General features: G+C 40.3%; 1 protein-coding gene across 5 annotated transcripts in view; it reads right to left on the minus strand.

Moving 5' to 3' along the window:
• Positions 1-18,606, minus strand: part of ANKS1B (ankyrin repeat and sterile alpha motif domain containing 1B) — a 1,156,005-nt gene that overhangs the window by 270,459 nt on the left and 866,940 nt on the right. The gene's annotated exons all lie outside the window — the stretch shown is intronic.

The raw sequence follows: 18,606 nt of genomic DNA on the forward strand, positions 1-18,606 counted from the left end.
CTAAATGATATTCTATCTTCAAAAGGTACTGTGAGTGCCTGTGATTGCAGCCAAGTTCACTGAAACAAAAATTTTCATACAGCAGACAGAAAACAATGTAAAGAAATAGAGAAAACCCAAACTGGGAGTCACAGTTATTGCCCATGCTTAATAAACTGTCTACTTGCAAATATGCATAATTATTTTTTAATAAAAAAGAAATTAAGTATTTTGCTGGCTTAACCAATGGTAGGTAATTATATTTAAGATGACACGAAAGTAGGCTGCTGTGTACTGATTCACGCTGCTTCTCTTCTGGGGTGGGATTTTCCAAATTGGAAGAGTAAAGTCCCATTTCCCCAGCAAGGTACAGATTGTACAAGACAGAGATCCGTCTCTGACAGAGAAAATAGCCAGTAAAACTACCTTTTCATTTGCTCCCATTTTGAGCCATAGCTGTATATTAAATAAGGTACTCAACTTTGTTTCCATTGGAGAAGGGCATTACTGCCCACTTGATCCCCAAGGAAAAGAGGGGGGTGGTGATCATGCAGAGGAAGTTGCCAGGACCACCGGTGTTGGGTGGCAGCTTCATGAGGTTGCCTAGGTAGGAAGGCAAATTGCGTGTGCTTTGGAATCCAGTTCCCTTTCTCCCCAGGCACTCCACCAACAAAATCTACAGTGAAGGACATGTCAGGGTAAGTGGTGGGGAAGGCAATTATCATCTACAGTGGTAGATTAAGAAAACATGGAGCAGAGGAAGGCTTTTCAACAGAAACCCAGCAATGCATAAGAAGGATATTCTTTCAATCTTTGGCAAGAAACCCAGAAGTGTGAGGTGCACTTATGTCTAACAGAAGTTCTGGGAGAAGGCAGTTTTAAACACCATGTAGCTAAGTTGAAAAAAGAATTAACTATAGGGACCCTGGGGTCTCTATGGAAAGACATTTGTATTCGGAGAGACCTGGGCTTGAGCTCTGGCTCATGTTGAGTTTAGACCATATTTTAAATGTGTGAATATGCATGGGTTCCTTGGTGTCCCCTGCAGTTTCCCTTCCTCTGTAGTAAAATGGGAATGGTAATACCCATCTCACTGGACTGTTATGATTAAACAACCATCTGAGATATGTGAAAGGTTTATCAACTATAAAGCATTATGAAAATGCTTCCGGAAAGTAACAGGAATTTATCCTAGACACTGGCATCAACAGTTAGGGAACTGTAAGTTGATCCCAGCCCTTACATTTTCTTCCCTCAGGCTCAAAAGGAAGGGCTTTTCCCCTGGGTCTCACAATTCCTGACTCACTCTGTTTTGGGAGGACGAGTGACTGGCTGTCAGCCTGGGCACACTCCAAAGTCCACCATGTCACTTCCATGGCTGCGGTCACCAGTCAGGCGACCTCCTGCTCACCCCCTCTTGGTGACAGTGGGGGCAGCTGGTGCTTCTGCATATCCTGCCTCTGACGTTCCATTTCTGGGTCCTTGTAGTTGTGCATGGGATCAACAGCCCACTGCCCTCCCTTTCTCCCCCATCTACCCCGGTGCCTTTTCCCAGATCTTTTCCCTCTCCCAGCCTCTGAGAAAGGAGTTAAATTCTGATCTCAGCGTCCAATCCAGCTGCAGCTACCTCCCAACCAAGCAGAACCCTCTTTCCCTCTTCTTGTACTGGATACCTCCTCAAGGATGATGTTTCCGACCCCTGCCCCCTGCCTTAGTCTTGTTTTAAGGTCCACGATATACGTGTTCCTATGTGCACCCTGAACACAGCACCTATTGCACTGTATTGTGCTTTCTGTACTGTACTTTCTCATCTCCCCTCCAGAATGTGAGCTCTTCAAAGGTAAGAACTTTGAAATGAGTCTTACTCGCCAGCGTCTCTCCAGAACCTCGCACAGTGCTTGTCACACAGTAGGTAGATGGTAAATGACTACTGAAGTGAACCAATCAATCCCTCTCCCCTCCACCAGCTCCCACTGACTAAGAGTTAGACAGAGGCAAAGAAGGGCCATTTTGAGGCCACAATGTACTGAAAATAAACATCTCTCTCCAACTTTCTAGCTTGCCTCTTTCTGTATCCCTTTACCCTAGATTACCCGTATATCTGCAAGAAGGGCCAAGAACAAAAATCAGTAGAACAGAGACGAACAATAACAGCCACAAAGTAGAGTGTTCCTTGTTTTTCACTTCTCTTCTGTTTTGACTTTCAAAAGGAATTTCAAGATTTTACTCTTTATCTGGTGCTCTTAATCTAAAATGCCTAACAGTCCCTACATAGATAGAAGATTTGGATAATTATAAGTTTGATGGGGTTATAGAGAAAGTTTGAAAATCATTCTATATCTTCTAGAAATATTCCAAGTCAAATTGGTTAAAGAAATGGACTTTTTCCTCTTCAGTTCTACATCATATACCCAGGAATTCAGGATTTGAGGATTTTTCATTCAGTTGCATATAACTGATAAATAATATGAGGCTTTTCCAGAAGACCCGCTGTTTTCTGAGAATGGTTTCTATAGCTCTGCGGCAGACATTACCACTTGATGAAAAATCTGTTCCAATTTCCTCTTCTTTGCCTGCTTTGTCTTACAAATGTTTGGAAAGAACTAAGACACTTTTTCAGTCTCCTTGAAGTTGGGCAGTGACACAGACACAGTCTGGCCATTGAGGTGTAAACCTGAGTCTGATAGAAGGTTTCTGGACAAGTTTTTGATTTCCTGGTGAAAGAAACACACATCTCTATCCTTGCTCCCTTTCCCATTTCTCCATCTGTGCACGCTGGGATGATGCCTGGACCTGCTGTAGCCACCTTGCAATTTTGAGGTGAAAAAAAATAGAAGCATGAGGGCAAAGCACCATCGTACTAAGGAAAGCAAAGCAAAAAGACAGAAAGGCCTTGGTCTTAGTTGACATCATTAGCAAGTACCTACTTCCAGGCCTTGTGTTGTCCAGCCCATACATGTCAGTATTGTTTAAACCACTACTAGTCAGTGTCATTCCTGACTGATTCAAGCCACAGGTAGGAACATTGCCCTGAGAATGAAACTGAGCTTGGTTACCTATGGTATCATTCAAAAGCTGAAACACGGTTAATCCTTACCAAATTTAATCCTAAATATTCTCTTTATGCCCGCAGTCAGGCCTGCCCTTCTCCTGCAGCTGGCTCCCATTCCTTTAAAGCCCACATTTCTACTTAAACCTAACGATGCGGTGGGGGGAAGAGGCCATACACCATCTGTCACAGGGATCATGATTTACAGCTGACCGAGGACAGCCTCCAAGTAGCATATGTTCTACTGCAACGTGTGGTTCCTTTAACAAATTCTGGGTCATAACATTTAAAATTGATATCGTAGCTACTATTTCAAAAATATTGTATTCATTTCATAAAGCTGCCGTGCAAATTACCACAAACTGAAAGATTTAAAACAGAAACTTATTATCTCACAGCTCTGGAGACCAGAAGTCCGAAATCAAGGTGTCAGCAGGGCCATCCTCCCCTAGAAGGCTCTCGGAGAGAATCCTTTCTTCTCTCTTCCAGATTCCGGTGGCTCCAGGTGTTCCTTGTCTTGTGGCAGCATCACTCCAATCTCCTTCTCATCTTCACATGACCTTCTCCTCTGTATTTGTTCTTTTGTCTGTGTCTCTGCTTCTTCTTATAAGGACACATTTGATTTAGGGCCCACCCAGATAATCCAGGGTGATCTTGTCTTGAGTCCTTTAATTACATCCACAAAGACTCTCTTTCCAAATAAGGTCACATTCACAGGAACCAGGTGAACACATCTTTTGAAGGCCACCATTCATCCTATTACAGTGATCTTCCTTCCTGTGCTAGAACTATTATTCTATTCTTTTTCTTTGTTGGATCTCATTAACTTTGAATTTTTTTTAACCCATGTGAAGAAATGTTTATGATTTAAGTCTTATATTGGATCAGAATTTAAGGTTGTTTGTTGAAATATGTGTTAGATTTCATATTTTAAAGAATTATTTTTCTTATTATGTTCTAGTCTTTATTTCTCATGGTAAAGTAAAAAATAGATGACTTAAGACAGGTAAGTACATCATGGCAGTGAAATATTTACCACATTTAATATCACCTAGGCAAAACATTTCTTGCGATTTATTAACCTTAATCTTTAACACAGACTGAGTTATTATTATTTTTAGGGCATGAATTACTTTCTATCTAGACCAATGGTTTTTAACCCTGCTCATACATTATAATCACACAGGGACCTTTAAAAAATATACGTGTAGGCCCCACTACAACCAGTTGAATACATATATCTGGGGATGGGCCTGGGTATCCATAGTTTTTTAAAGCCCCCAAAGTGATTCTTATGCGTAGAGAAGATTAAAAGCTGACCTGGATTCTTATTAATCGTTGTCTTCTTCAATACCATTCATTTATTCAACCAAGTAATGATTATGCACTTTCTAATGTGTAAATCTTTGTGGGAAATATAGGGATATATAGGACTTGTTTCTTATCTGCAGGTTTATAGTTAGGTCGTCTTGGTGTATAATATTCTAAGCGTAATGTGCCATTTACACTCCAGAGTGGTGGAGCCCAATGTCTGTAGGGAACTTCTCGCCTGGTTAGTCTGCAAAACTCAAATCAATTAAAAAAGTAACTTGTATCACTATTGCTTAACTTTCCTGAGCACACACACCGCTGCTAGTAAGAATCAGAGCAAAAAAAGATTCCTATGCTTGACATCATCAGAGAGAACCTCTACAAAGTCAGCAGCTTCTAATGTATCTTAGATCCCCCTTCCACAAAGTAGACATCAATATATGCTTTAAAAAAATCAGTACTAGTAGTGATTTCTATTAGTTACAAAAGCTTCAGCAATAAAGTTGTGTATGCCCTAGGGAAGTGCTAAGGACTGGAAATTCCCCCAGCTTCCAGCTGCTTGGGAAGAACCTTGGGGTGTTGACTCAATGTGGGCAGGTATGAAAGGTAATGACAGTGGGGATGGGTGGGGGCAGGGTCTGGCAGCCCATGAGCCGCTGCTTCGTCAGTGCACACCCTAATCACTGCTGCTGTTGCTGTGTCTGTCTGACATTCACAGACACATCAGTACAGACCACCCAGAGCTCTGCAGTCACACAAAGAAGCAACAGGAAGAGAGAAGAAGAGGTTGGTAGGGAAGACCCTGCACATGAGAGGCTCAGGGTAGAGACCAGAGTAGATCTGGAGTCTACAGCTGTGAGTCAGCTTTCAGAAAAAGAGAAGTGGACAACGTAATCTAAGGAGTCATAGAGTCACTTACATCTGAGGTCATGTTGATGCAAGACAGATAAGAAGAAGGAGGGGAGCTAGAGGAGAATAAGATAGTAAGTCAAATACTTAAAAACTACTGATGAGATAGGAATCAAATTGATCACTTGTACATTGATCAAATATTTATTGAGCATCTTCTATATGTTCCACATGTTGGGGATGCAGGAGTGAACATACACTCTAGTGAGGGAAATGGGCCATTAGCAAGTAGACAGGTAAATGAGGAGATTTCAGGGTTATAAAAACAAACAAACATACATACATTCTGGGTAATGTGATGGAAACTGATGGAGGATGGGGAGATACTACTTTAGTTTGGGTGGTCGAAGGCCACCCTAGGAGATGATGAGTGAGCTGAGATGATGTGGAAGAAGAAAAAAGATGTACACTAAGTACAGGAACAGCTACTGTATTGGCCCTGAGGTGGGAACACATTTGGAGTTTGCAAAGAATCAGATGATATCCAGTCTGGAATCAGAGCAAGGACATGTCAGAAAGAGGTGGAAAAGGCAAGTGGGTTTGATGAAGAGCAAGTAGCTGGGCTTCTGGAAAGATCAGGTTGCAGGTCTTTCTGCTCTGGCTGGAAAGGGACCGAGGTCCCCCTGGGTAAGCTGCTCAGAGCTGCCCCGGGGCAGATAGCCTGTCAGTTCTGACAGCAGCCATCCTATCCTCCCAGCTATAATGATGCTAGCTTTGCAGTTGCCTTGTTTTTAGTATTCCAATCACTCAGGCCCTGCACCTCCATTCCCTGGGGGTTGTTTTGATAGTTTCACTATGTGCACAATGATTTTCAAGCAGGAGAGACATGACGGACTGCAGCAGCGTAAGTCAGTGATGTCAACCCCTGCCAACTACTATGACTGAAAAAGGCAGATTTCTGAAGGGACTTTATTTATACTGCCACATCCTGACAGATCTGAGATCTCTCTTGGCATATGAACATGGTATCATCTTATATCTACGGAAATGAAAACAGAATGGGAGGTTTTTTTTCCCTAAGCAAAAGGGAAATATTAACTCAAGACCTAAATTCTTTTATTCATTTGTGCACCCTTCCCACAATGCCGTACGGTGTTACACTGATTTCAAGACACACACTTTTCCCTCATTTTACCATCTCTGAACTGGTAATGCATCTTACAATCAACGGTGCCTCACAATTGCTGTGACATGACTGTCATCGCCTGTGCACACACACTTGGTCATGGCCGTTCATGTTGTCAGTAAAGTCCACGGGCATTGTTGATCCTACACGTGGTGAGTATCATTAGCATTTTAACTGTGTTTAAAAAGATTACACTACAGGGGCTTCCCTGGTGGCGCAGTGGTTGAGAATCTGCCTGCCAGTGCAGGGGACACGGGTTCGAGCCCTGGTCTGGGAAGATCCCACATGCCGCCGAGCAACTAGGCCCGTGAGCCACAACTACTGAGCCTGTGCGTCTGGAGCCTGTGCTCCGCAACAAGAGAGGCTGCGACAGTGAGAGGCCCGTGCACCGTGATGAAGAGTGGCCCCCGCTCGCCGCAACTGGAGAAAGCCCTCGCACAGAAACGAAGACCCAACACAGCCAAAAATAAATCAAAAAAAAAAAAAAAAAAAAAAGGAAGGTTTAAAAAAAAAGAAAAAAAAAAAAGAGCACACCGTTATCACTAAATCCAAAGTACTTTAAAAAAAAAAAAAGATTAAAAGATTACACTACATCTTGGTATTAATATGAACAGTTACTTGGTACTTAGAAAGGTAAAAATAAAAAAAGAAAGAGGGTAATTTGATATTTGTGAAGCAAATACCTTCATTGGAGAAGAGATTGCAATTACATATTTTCTTTAAAAGCAGCAACCATGTGAGGTACGGGACTGAAGAAAGGAAGATGTCCATAAACACACGACATCATATTATGCCTTGTTACTGTGCTACGTGGAAAAAATTACATATTACATGCCAAAGAACTCAGCAAAACCAGGAGAAACTGACAAAGCCCTCTAAATGAAAGAGATTGCAAAGCCGTGCAAGGCTGTTGTAATGGGTTTATATCTTGGACAGAATCACCATAAGGCACTGTGTCATAATTTAATTTGCAGTATTTTTTCTTTCTTAAGTATGCATAAAATAATGGTGCATCGTATAATAGATGGCATTTTAGATTCCATGAAATACAGTGGAGCAGAGCAGATGTTTCTGTCTCGAGACGACTAGGGCTGTGTAACTACCAGAACCCATTACCCCATTACCTTCAGAATGTCTTGCAGGCCACGTACACACTGCCACAGGTCTGGCCACTTGAAAACTTATAACGCACCATGTGCCTCACACCTGTGGCAGACTGAACAAAAGGTTCTTAGGGCAACCTGATCCCCTTGGTTACTGAGCTGGATTTAGTCAAAAGCATCTAAGTACTTAGATAAATATGAAGCACAGAGAGATGATCGTGAAGTAAATGGTCTTAATGAAAAATAAGATGCTAAGGCAATTACTTAAAATTCTATTTAAGAAGGTCACTATGTCTTAATGTCTGATTTTGAAAAGTCAGGACTAGTGGCCCTGAGGTTTTCTCCTTTAAGGTGTTCTCAGATCAGTGCGAGCAGGCAGACAGGGAAGAGAGTCAGGTGGAAAGCCATGAAAGAATTCACAGCCCTGCCGCGGGCAGGTTGTCAATCATTGTGTGTAAAGCCTGTACCGACTTTTTTTAGAGTTCATAGTCATTCTCCTATTTCTACTCAAGAATACCGTCTTAAAGATGTAGTCGAAGGCTTCCCTGGTGGCGCAGTGGTTAAGAATCTGCCTGCCAATGCAGGGGACACGGGTTCAAGCCCTGGTCCAGGAAGATCCCACATGCCTCAGAGCAACTAAGCCTGTGTGCCGCAAGTACTGAGCCTGTGGTCTAGAGTCCGCGAGCCACAACTACTGAGCCGCATGCCGCAACTACTGAAGCCCGTGTGCCTAAAGCCCATGCTCCACAACAAGAGAAGCCACTGCAATGAGAAGCCCGCGCACCGCAACGAAGAGTAGCCCCCACTCGCTGCAACTAGAGAAAGCCTGCGCACAGCAACGAAGACCCAACACAGCCAAAAATAATAAGTAAAAATAAATAAATAAATAAATTTATTTTAAAAAAAAGAAACCGCACTCCTGTTCATCTTGAGCCACATGTGTTCCCCAGCGGCTGCCACGAGGAAGAAACGAAGCTGCCTCAGGCAGCCACCGTGGCTAACACTGCTGGAAAATTTCTCTGTAAGGCTGAGAACATGAGAGAAAAGATTGTGGGTGCACATTCTGTTGTTAGATATGTCTCTGTTTCAAGACCAGCCTCGTCTAACTCCTTTCAGGGTACAGGACACTTGTGAATGTGAAATAGGAAGGACCGGTGGCTTTTTTCAACGAAACTCAACCAGTTCTTTTCCGACAGCACTTCATCTGTGTTTTAGTCAGCTCAGGCTACTATAACAAATTACCATAAACCGGGTGGCATAAACAACAGAAATTAATTTCGTGCAGTTCTGGAGGCTGGATGGCTGAGATCAGGGCACAGCGTGGTCGGGTTCTGGTAAGGGTCCTCTTCTGGGATGCAGATGGCTGGCTTCTTGCTGTGCCCTCACACGATGGAGACAGCAAGCTAGTTCTCTGGTTTCTTCTTATTAGGACCCTAATCCCATTCATGAGGACACTGCCCTCACCATCTAATTACCTCCCAAAGGACCTGCCTACAAATACCATCACATTGGGATTAAGGGTTCAAGATATGTATTTGGGGGGGCACAAACATTCAATCCATTGCAACCTGTAAAATGGGGTTGGCAACAGTGAGCATCTGATAGCATTAAGGTGAGATGAAATATCTCAATACATTTTAAGCACATTGCTTTACACATAAGCATCCTTAGGCCAGTCAGCAAATACTTATTTGCCACCTACTGTGTGTGAGGCACTGTTCTAGGAGCTGGGGATACAGGAGTGAACAAAACACATCCATACCCAGATGGAGTTCATAGTGGTTAACAATCATGATAATACAGGCAGAGCCAGGATGCAAATCCTAGCAGTTTAGCACCAGAGCCCACAGTCTCCTCCATGACTCCACAGCGCCTCTTCTCCACTGAGAGCGAGAAGGCGGATCATAAACCTGAGAGGTTGTGTGAACCGAAAACCTGGGCCTCTAGAATAAAGCCGCAGACGTGTACTTGGCAGCCATCTATCAATACTTGAAGGTGCCAACTGAAGCTTTTCATAGGTGATACCGTCCAAGAGCATAGCACTGGGGAAAGGAGATCTAAAGACAAAATCTTGAGCAAGACTGATTTTTAATGAAGGGGAAGATAGAGGTACAAAAACTCCTATTGTTGCTATTGTTGCTGTTATTCCCTGTGACTGTCTAGAGGCGTCAGCTACCTAAGGAACCACATTCAATTAAAAAAGTATTTGTTGCATTCCCACTTTGAACAAAGGGTCAGTGTGCAACAAGTGTCTGAGCAAGGCAAGAAAATGATTCTCCATTAGACGAATACTTCAGTATTTAATTTTCTAAAATAATTTTCCTTGATGGTCATTAATTCAACAATTTTCAGCTTTTTATAGCTCTAGCAAATCCATTATCATAGTGTGTTTATCATCTAAGTTATTATACTCTAGTTGTTGAATGTTGGTTGTCCACAAATTCTCCATACATTTAAGCCCTATTCAAATCTTTTTTTTCCCCTGTGGGCCCACTAGTCATTTCAGATTTTCTGAGATGGTTTTGATTTCACATATTCTGATTGGAGGCTTAGAAACAATAAGACCATCCAGAATTCTAAAATTCTTTCTTCTTTTCTTTAATCAAAACTCCTCTTTTGTGGTGGATTGATCGAACTAATGGTCTTAATTTTTCATCTGACTTGCAGCCAAGGCATGTATTATGCACTGTTTGTTGCACAGCATTGCTGTGGCAATGGATAATGGATAATGCTTCCCATAAATCTTAGGCACTTGGAAGCTGCCCCTCCATTTGGCCTCCATTCAACAAAAATTGAGTGCTTTCTACTTGCAAAGCATTATGCAAAATGCTTTACTACATTATTTTATCTAATCCTGACAACACTATTATCTAGAAGATAGATAATGTTATTACACAAAATTTAGATGCAAGGAAATTTAAGCTTAGAGAAAGTTAAGTGACTTGCCCAAGGTGGTAAAATGATAAGAAATAGTTGGGAGTCAAAGCCTGGAAGTCTCTTTTTAGACCCTGTGCTTTTACCACTGCTGCTTGCTTTTTACTCTACTGGTTCCTCCACCTCACGTTTTCTCCTGCCCACCTCCCCCACCTAATCAGGAAGAGACCCTGTGTTTCAATTTGGGATGCAAAGACCACTTTTATACTTAGCTCCCCTAAATACTACTCTTCTTACAGTCATTGTAAATGATTATCTTCTCCATTAGTCTGGAAGTTCTTTTGAGGATAAGGACTGTAAAATGCTTATTACATTTTTTTCCCCACAGCTTCTATGAAGTAGAATTTTAAAAAAGGTAATGATCCTATTCAAGTTTTAGGAAATCTAATTATCCCCCCTAAGCAATTAATGCAAAATTAAGAAAGACTCTACTAGAGAATATGTATATATGTTTATGCAACACACACACACACACACACACTCACACACACAGACACACACACACACATATTTAAAAGGGCACTGTTATCCCAAACTAATTTAATTGGTGGAATGCACAGTAGAGGGTTTTTCCCATTTTGTTAAACAATTTTACATACATGGTGCTTGAATTTGGTGTTTGACTGATGCCTACAAGAATAAAACTCTTCTGGTTCATGTTTTATTATACTAATATCAGAAACAGGAATTGATATAAAACTGGCACTGAATAATTTCTGTTTTGCAGTTAGTTTCTGCATTTAAGAAATTTTTAGATTTAGTCACTGGCCCTGTACTTTAGGTATGCCGCCACCAGGTGGCGGCAGGGTGCCAGATATAAGGTCTGTACAGTAAGGAATTTACATGCTTTCAAGTTCAAGTTAACAGCTCTTTGCTTGAGTTCAAAAAAAATTTGAGACCACAGAGAGCCAATTTAACATAATATATCTCTTTATTAAAATACCTAAACTTAAATTCTAAATCAACCCTAAACATCTTTAAAGCAGATATAAATCCTACAAAATTACCTATCTCATCTCTCTTCTCCCCGGCTTTGAATTATTATTATAATGGGTAGATTCTAACATTAATCTTGTATACTTACTTTGGTGATAAATTAACCTTTATGATTTACTCTGAGTGTTTATATTTATTGTCAATCTCTTCCATGGCAGCTTGTATGTCAGGCTTCAAAATTCTAAATAGTTTTCTTCTAACAAAAAGACCTCTTTGGCTTTCCTTTCACCTCAGGAGGCAGAGGCTTATCTTTTCAGTATGATCTCAGATCTTCTCCCAAGGAAGACCCAAAGCATTTCTCCATCTGGATAGCATGAAAAGTGTTGTATTTGCATTTTGTAGAGGACTTTTTCCTTTTTTATTTTCTACACTATAGAATAATTCATTAGAATATTCCCCCTCTCAAAGCTCCTAAAAAGCACAGAGCCAGTTTACAGTACTCAGGTATTTAACTGCAACGCAAATGAATCTCCTTAGCAAGGAGGCTCTGCCCTAAATATCTCCAGGAAAGAGTTAAAGAAACAAAAGTCTTCATGTCATATTAGAAATCTGAGCAAAATACAGAATAAAAAATTAACCGACTTAATTATAATTAATGATACTATATATGGAAATGGAGCAGTTTCAACCAAAAGGAGATACTGAACTACTTCAAAACACAGTCAGAAGTGCCCACTCTTATGGATTGTCAAACGGAAACTTTGGAACAGATTCTAGAAGGGTTTAAGATTATGGATGATTGGCTGAGAATAAGTACATCCCTAACCTCTGAGCCACTACACTGCTCTGCCCCAAGGTTGTTTGTTTCAAGAATAAATAGAACTGGGTGGCTGAGAGTCAAGGACCAATGCTATGTAGTTGGGGGAAAAAGGACACTAGCAATTCCATACCTAAGCATAGTCAGAAAAAAAAAGGGGGGGGAGGGGACAGGTTCTCTGCAGATTTATCCTGCAGCTTCTACACAAAGCTCAGAGTCATTCCTCTCACATTCACCCACTCTAGGAGTGGAAACATTCTGAGCAGCACTAAGCAGTGCTGGGAGGCTGAGAGGCTAAGGCAGAGGGAAGGGGTTGGAGTTGGGAGTGGTGGAAGAGAGAGGTTGAGCAGTGATTTTAGAGGCCACAGTCTGCACAATAAACAGGGCGGCTGTCTGTGTTCTAACACGAGTAAGTACTGACAGCGAGAAGCAAATGGCAGCTAAGCTGTGAAAGCATGCTCCAAGGGAGCTGGCCAGATCCCAGCCTAATGCTGGGAGAGGGATCTGGGGGAGAGAGGAAGAAAAAAATAGAGGCAAAAGAAAAATAGAACAGGGAGAGAAGAGAAAGGGATGGATAATAAAAACTCTCATGTGATTTCAAGTCTCACAGGAAACCTATGAAGCCAGCGGAGCAGATATTATTATCTTCTATTTAAAAAGGAGAAACTGAGACCAAGAGTTGATAAGTGACTTTTTTAAGGTCACATACTGAGTGGCAGATATAGGATTCAAAGTCAAGTGACCTGATTCTAAAATAAAGATGAAAGAAGAGAGGGTGCATTTGAAACACTGACACACACCATCTGTCCTACCATTTACTTTATAAACAGTAAGTAACATTTTCAGATAACCAAGGCTTGGCCTTTTAAGGGTCAAAATGAAACAATTTTAGCCACTATTGAAAGGCATTTCTGAAAGGTATTGTATTTGTCCTTGCCTCCCTTGAATACTGACTGTAATTTGCCCTCTTCTAGATACACGGGGTTATGATGATGGAAATTGACTCTATATTTATGGACTCCAAATTCAGGGACACCCTCAGGTTCTAAGGAGGCACACAGGTTTTACTGCTGTCATGCCTAATACATTCATGGCTAGAAATAGCTGTAGAGCAGAATCGGCTGACTCAGCTCCTACTTCCCTTACAGTCAGCCCTTCCTTCTTATGTGTGTTGGCTTCTGGCCCCTGCCTACTGCTTCTGATCATGTCATTCTCCTGATTAAAATCCTTTTAATGGCTCCCCACTGATTACAGCAGTGGTTTTCAACCCAGGCTACACATTAAAATCACCTGGGGAGCTTTTAAAAAACTCCCAATGCCCAGATTCCACCACCAAAGATTTTGACTCAGTTGTTTAGGTATGGGGCCCTAGCCTACAGGGATTAATGTAAGTAGCATGGACTGGGGCTTCTGGATTAACAAGGATTGGATTTATCTCCCCCCCCCACCTCCCCAATGCCCCTGCTTTCACCTGAAACTGAAAATGGAGACAAAATCTATGAAACACTACTTTTTAAGACATTGGAATGAAGCAATGAAGGAAATTGATATCTGAGAGATGAGAAACAGAGTGAACCCTAAAATTGTCCTAGTTTACCATCTGGAGAGAATTCTCAGGCCATTATGCAGGGAAGAAGAAGCCAGGGAGTCTGGAAGACTCTTTGAATTGAGACGATGGAGGTGAGAGTCTAGGGAGACTAAAGTGGCTAGACTTTTCTGTATAGAGTGCTAGAGAGGACAGAGGGCTTATCAGCACATGCATATGAGGAAACTATCTGAGGCCAGATTTAAAAAAAACGCCAGAAAAGATTAGTGGAAGTAGTAAGTAGAGCTCCAACAGGGCTGGTAGTAGTCTGCACTATTCAGACTGGGAAACCTGGAAATTCACAGGGCATTGTTAGAATACTCAGAAGCATCTTGCCTCAGTAGTGCAAAGTATAAGCCATAGGCTAACTGATGCTCTGGTTTTGCCTAACAAATCTTAAAAGTAAGACCCGAAAGGATCAAAATATATCCAAGGAGCTTCTCTGTGTCTGATAATGGAGCTCAAGAATATTTATAGGAATACAAAAATATCCAGTACCTAACAAGGTAAAATTTGTAACGTCTGGCATGCAATACAAGTTACCAGGCATGCCAAGAACACTGAGGAGAAGAATCAATCAACTGAAACTGACCCCGAACCGACACAGATGTTAGAAGACAAGGGCATTAAAACAGTTATTATAACCACATTCCTTATGCTCAACAAGTTAGAGAAAAGATTGAGAATGTTAAATAGAGACCTGGAAAATAAAGACTGAAGTCTAACTTCTGGAGATGAAAACTATAATCTCTGAGATTAAAAGTACACTGGATGTTAATAATGGCAGATTAGGTATCACAAGAAGAAAAGATAAGTGAACTTGACACAGCAATAGAAACTATCCAAATGAATCACAGAGAGAAAAAATAATGAAAAAAAATAAGTAGAGTATTGGCGGGTTGTGGCCCAACTTTAAATGGCCTAATATACATGTGATTGAAGTTTCCAAAGGAGAGGAGAGAGAAGGCCAGGCAGAAAACAACATTTTAAGAAATAATGACCATGATGCAGCCACCAGGGAAAGCAATTTAGAGGTTCCTCAAATATTTAAAAACAGGATTACCATATGATCTAGCAATCCTACTTTTAGGTATATATCCAAAAGAATTGAAAATAGGATCTCAAGGAGATATTTGTACACTGATGTTCATTGCAGCATTATCCATAATGGCCAAGGAGTAGAAGGAACCTAAACGTTTATCAACAGATGAATGGCTAAAGAAGATGTGGTATATACATTCAGTCTCTAAAAAGAAGAAAATCCTGTCATATGCTATAAGGGTCCTGATGAAGAATACTTTGTAGCCTGTGGGAATGGGAGAAAAGGCTGGAATTCTGAGCTTGGCTTAGATCTGGGTAGTATGTTCAGGAATGGAATGTGGAAGGGTGGACGTGGCTTCTTCAGAGGAAATTTGAAATGCTTCTATTTTAATCAGGAGAAGAGTGAATGAAATCTGCGTGGGGAAAAAACAATGGTGTCTACTAAAATAACTTTTTTAAGGTAGAAATTTCTAGATACTCAGAACATGATTTTCTTTTTTGCAGAGAGGTGGGTCATTAATAGCTATAATCAGAGGGTTTCAGTTATTCATGAAATTAATTTGTTGCTGAGTGTCTAGACTGTCTCTTCAGGGCCAAATGCCTTGTTTACTTTCATTGTGTGTGTGTGTGTGTGTGTGTGTGTGTTTACTAATTCCAGTATCAACACTTAGCAGTGCTTATTCAATAATATTAACCCCAAGGCACTGTAAGAATGCAAATTCACTTTAAATGCAAAAGAAAAGCTATATTCCTTCCAATGAAGGTTTAGTGTTTAAGTGCATTTTATTGTGATGTAACTTTATCTCAGTTTAGGTCAATGCTCCAAAGTTGAGAGCAGCATGATAGGTGCAGATACGCAAAACATGCTGAAAGATAGTGGAATCAATAATACCAGCCTTAGCCCATCATCAATCTCCATGCCATATGTGAAAGGGCTAAAAATCACTTGAAAGTGAGTATTTATTTGGAAGAGGATTGTTCATCTCATATGAGGAACGTAGAAGGGTGCTTCTTCCAAAACTTGGGCCAAGTGAGGCAAGCCTCTGCAGAGTCCTGCGATAAAGTCCAAGCTTGCAATTTAGATGCAGCGAGTGCGGGCGGTAGAGTCCAGGGGCTTTACCTGACACATAGTGTCTGAAAAAGTCTGAAGCCCAGAGGCGGTGTCTAGCTGTCCCGAAGGCTTGTGAAGAGCCAGCTGTACTGTCTATGAGTATAAATAAAATGCTTAAATTCATAGGTCATATATTAAGTTTGCTCTACACTTGAACACTCATATCCAGTTATTTAGTTAAAGCCTTCGGCTTTGATTAAAGTTGTTAACATTTGAAGTGTTGACTAATGTAGCCTCCCTGGTGTGGAAATATGAATATTTTTCTCATTTATTAATGTCCTATAGTGAAAGCATAACCTTTTACTTAAAATAATTGGTCTGGAAATGGAATTATAATATTCTTCTCCCCATTCCTCCCCTGCAATTTGTGAATTTGGTGATTATTCTTCTTGGTTGGGATTATAAGTTTTCATTTGCATTTATCCAATACACATATATACAAACACACACTCACAGACACAATGCAAAAAAACTTCTGGGAGTAAATTTAATTTCAGTTATAGCAAAGAGGGTAGGGCAGAGAGAAGTGTGACTTTATAATTCTGATCATGAAATAAAAACATCAAAGCAAGTAATGAGTCTAAATTTGATGCTGATAGGACTATATTTCTACTGTATTTAAAGCAAATAAAGTCACACTATTGAAGATTTAACATAAAATTAGAATGTTAACTTTGAAAATTTCTTAGTATATCTCCAAGTGATTAGATTATCACAAAATTTCCCTGGGAAGGTAGAAATGGAATCAACAACATTGCAAAAGAAAAAACAAAAAAGAAATGTGACAGCCCTAAGCAAGAGAGTGATATAAGTATAGTTTCAGCAGCTATTAGGCAAGAAGCAAATGATCTGCTCATCAATTTTCTGTTATAAAAATAAGCCCATGCCACTGTCTCACTTTGTCCCAGCTTACCCTTCCCCCTCCCCTCCCCGTATCCTCAAGTCCATTCTCTAGTAGGTCTGTGGCATGGACATATATACACTATCAAACGTAAAATAGATAGCTAGTGGGAAGCAGCCGCATAGCACAGGGAGATCAGCTCTGTGCTTTGTGACCACCTAGAGGGGCGGGATAGGGAGGGTGGGAGGGAGGGAGATGCAAGAGGGAAGAGATAGTCATATGAACATATGTATATGTATAACTGATTCATTTTGTTATAAAGCAGAAACTAACATACCATTGTAAAGCAATTATACTCCAATAAAGATATTAAAAAAAAAAAAAAGGCCAAATGATTTTCATGGGACACATATGGGTATTGCTACCTTAATTACTTTGTTTCTACCCAAAGGTATTTAAAACACAACCAACTGCCAGAGTTGGATTTTTAAAGATATTCCTGTACTTATGAGCAGAGATTTAAGAATGCACTGAAGACTGAACTTTATTTTGTTCTTCACTGGGTACTTTTATCATTATCAATATTGTAGGAGATCATAAGCCTGGACTAGAATTATTTCCTTGGTAAAAAATGAATGGTAAAACTAATGGGAAGAAATTACTAATGTGTTCTACATTGATGTTCACAGATGTATAAATTGGACAGTGTTCAAATTTATTTCATCTAATCAAAATCCCCTTAGTAGGTACACAGTGATAAAATAAATTAACATTGCTTTTCATAATTGCAATACGTTTTTGTTGTTGTTTAGGAAATGGATTATTTCATGGAGATTATAATTATCCATACCTACTTCATGCAGAAAATATGTAGCCCTTTTATTTAAAATTTCCCCCTGGCAGAGCTGTAGAGATTTTTCAGTAGCACTAAAAACTGTTGTGTAAACTTGGTAATACCATATGGAAGGCCTGAGTAACCTTCTGAGTAAAAAAAAAAAAAAAAAAATTCGTGTACTTATGCACTGCTAACTAGTTTTTAATTCTAACAAGCCTTTGGAGAGGACTATAATTCAGGCTAGAGATTCACCCAGCTAGCATCTGCAGAGGGAAACATTTGCCTGACAATCTCTCTCAATATTCATACAACACTAAAATATCAATACAAAAGTGAAAGTAATGTTAAATATGTTATTATTGGTCATGGCAGACACAGGGGTAAAACAGAGCTATTGATGAAATGTCAGCTTCTGAATATGAAGCATAGATTAGGGAATATAGGAAACAATAATTGGCAAAGACTTCATTTTCTAAGTCTAGACCACACGGGCCTGTAAAACTGGCAATACCTTATGTCTTAAAAGTTTATGCTTGATCTCCACTGCTGACAATGCTGCTATTAAGATATGAGATCTCCCTTTTTGACCCGCCTCCTAGAGAAATGGAAATAAAAACAAAAATAAACAAATGGGACCTAATTAAACTTAAAAGCTTTTGCACACCAAAGGAAACCATAAACAAGATGAAAAGACAACCCTCAGAATGGGAGAAAATATTTGCAGATGAAGCAACGGACAAAGGATTAATCTCCAAAATATACAAGCAGCTCATGAAGCTCAATATCTAAAAAACAAACAACTCAATCAAAAAATGGGCAGAAGACATAAATAGACATTTCTCCAAAGAAGATACACAGATTGCCAACAAACACATGAAAGGATGCTCAACATCACTAATCATTAGAGAAACGCAAATCAAAACTACAAAGAGGTATCAACTCACACCGGTCAGAATGGCCATCATCAAAAAATCTACAAACAACAAATGCTGGAGAGGGTGTGGAGAAAAGGGAACCCTCTTGCACTGT

The sequence above is a fragment of the Balaenoptera ricei genome, chromosome 10 (genome assembly GCF_028023285.1).
Source record: "Balaenoptera ricei isolate mBalRic1 chromosome 10, mBalRic1.hap2, whole genome shotgun sequence".
Classification (NCBI taxonomy): Eukaryota; Metazoa; Chordata; class Mammalia; order Artiodactyla; family Balaenopteridae; genus Balaenoptera; species Balaenoptera ricei.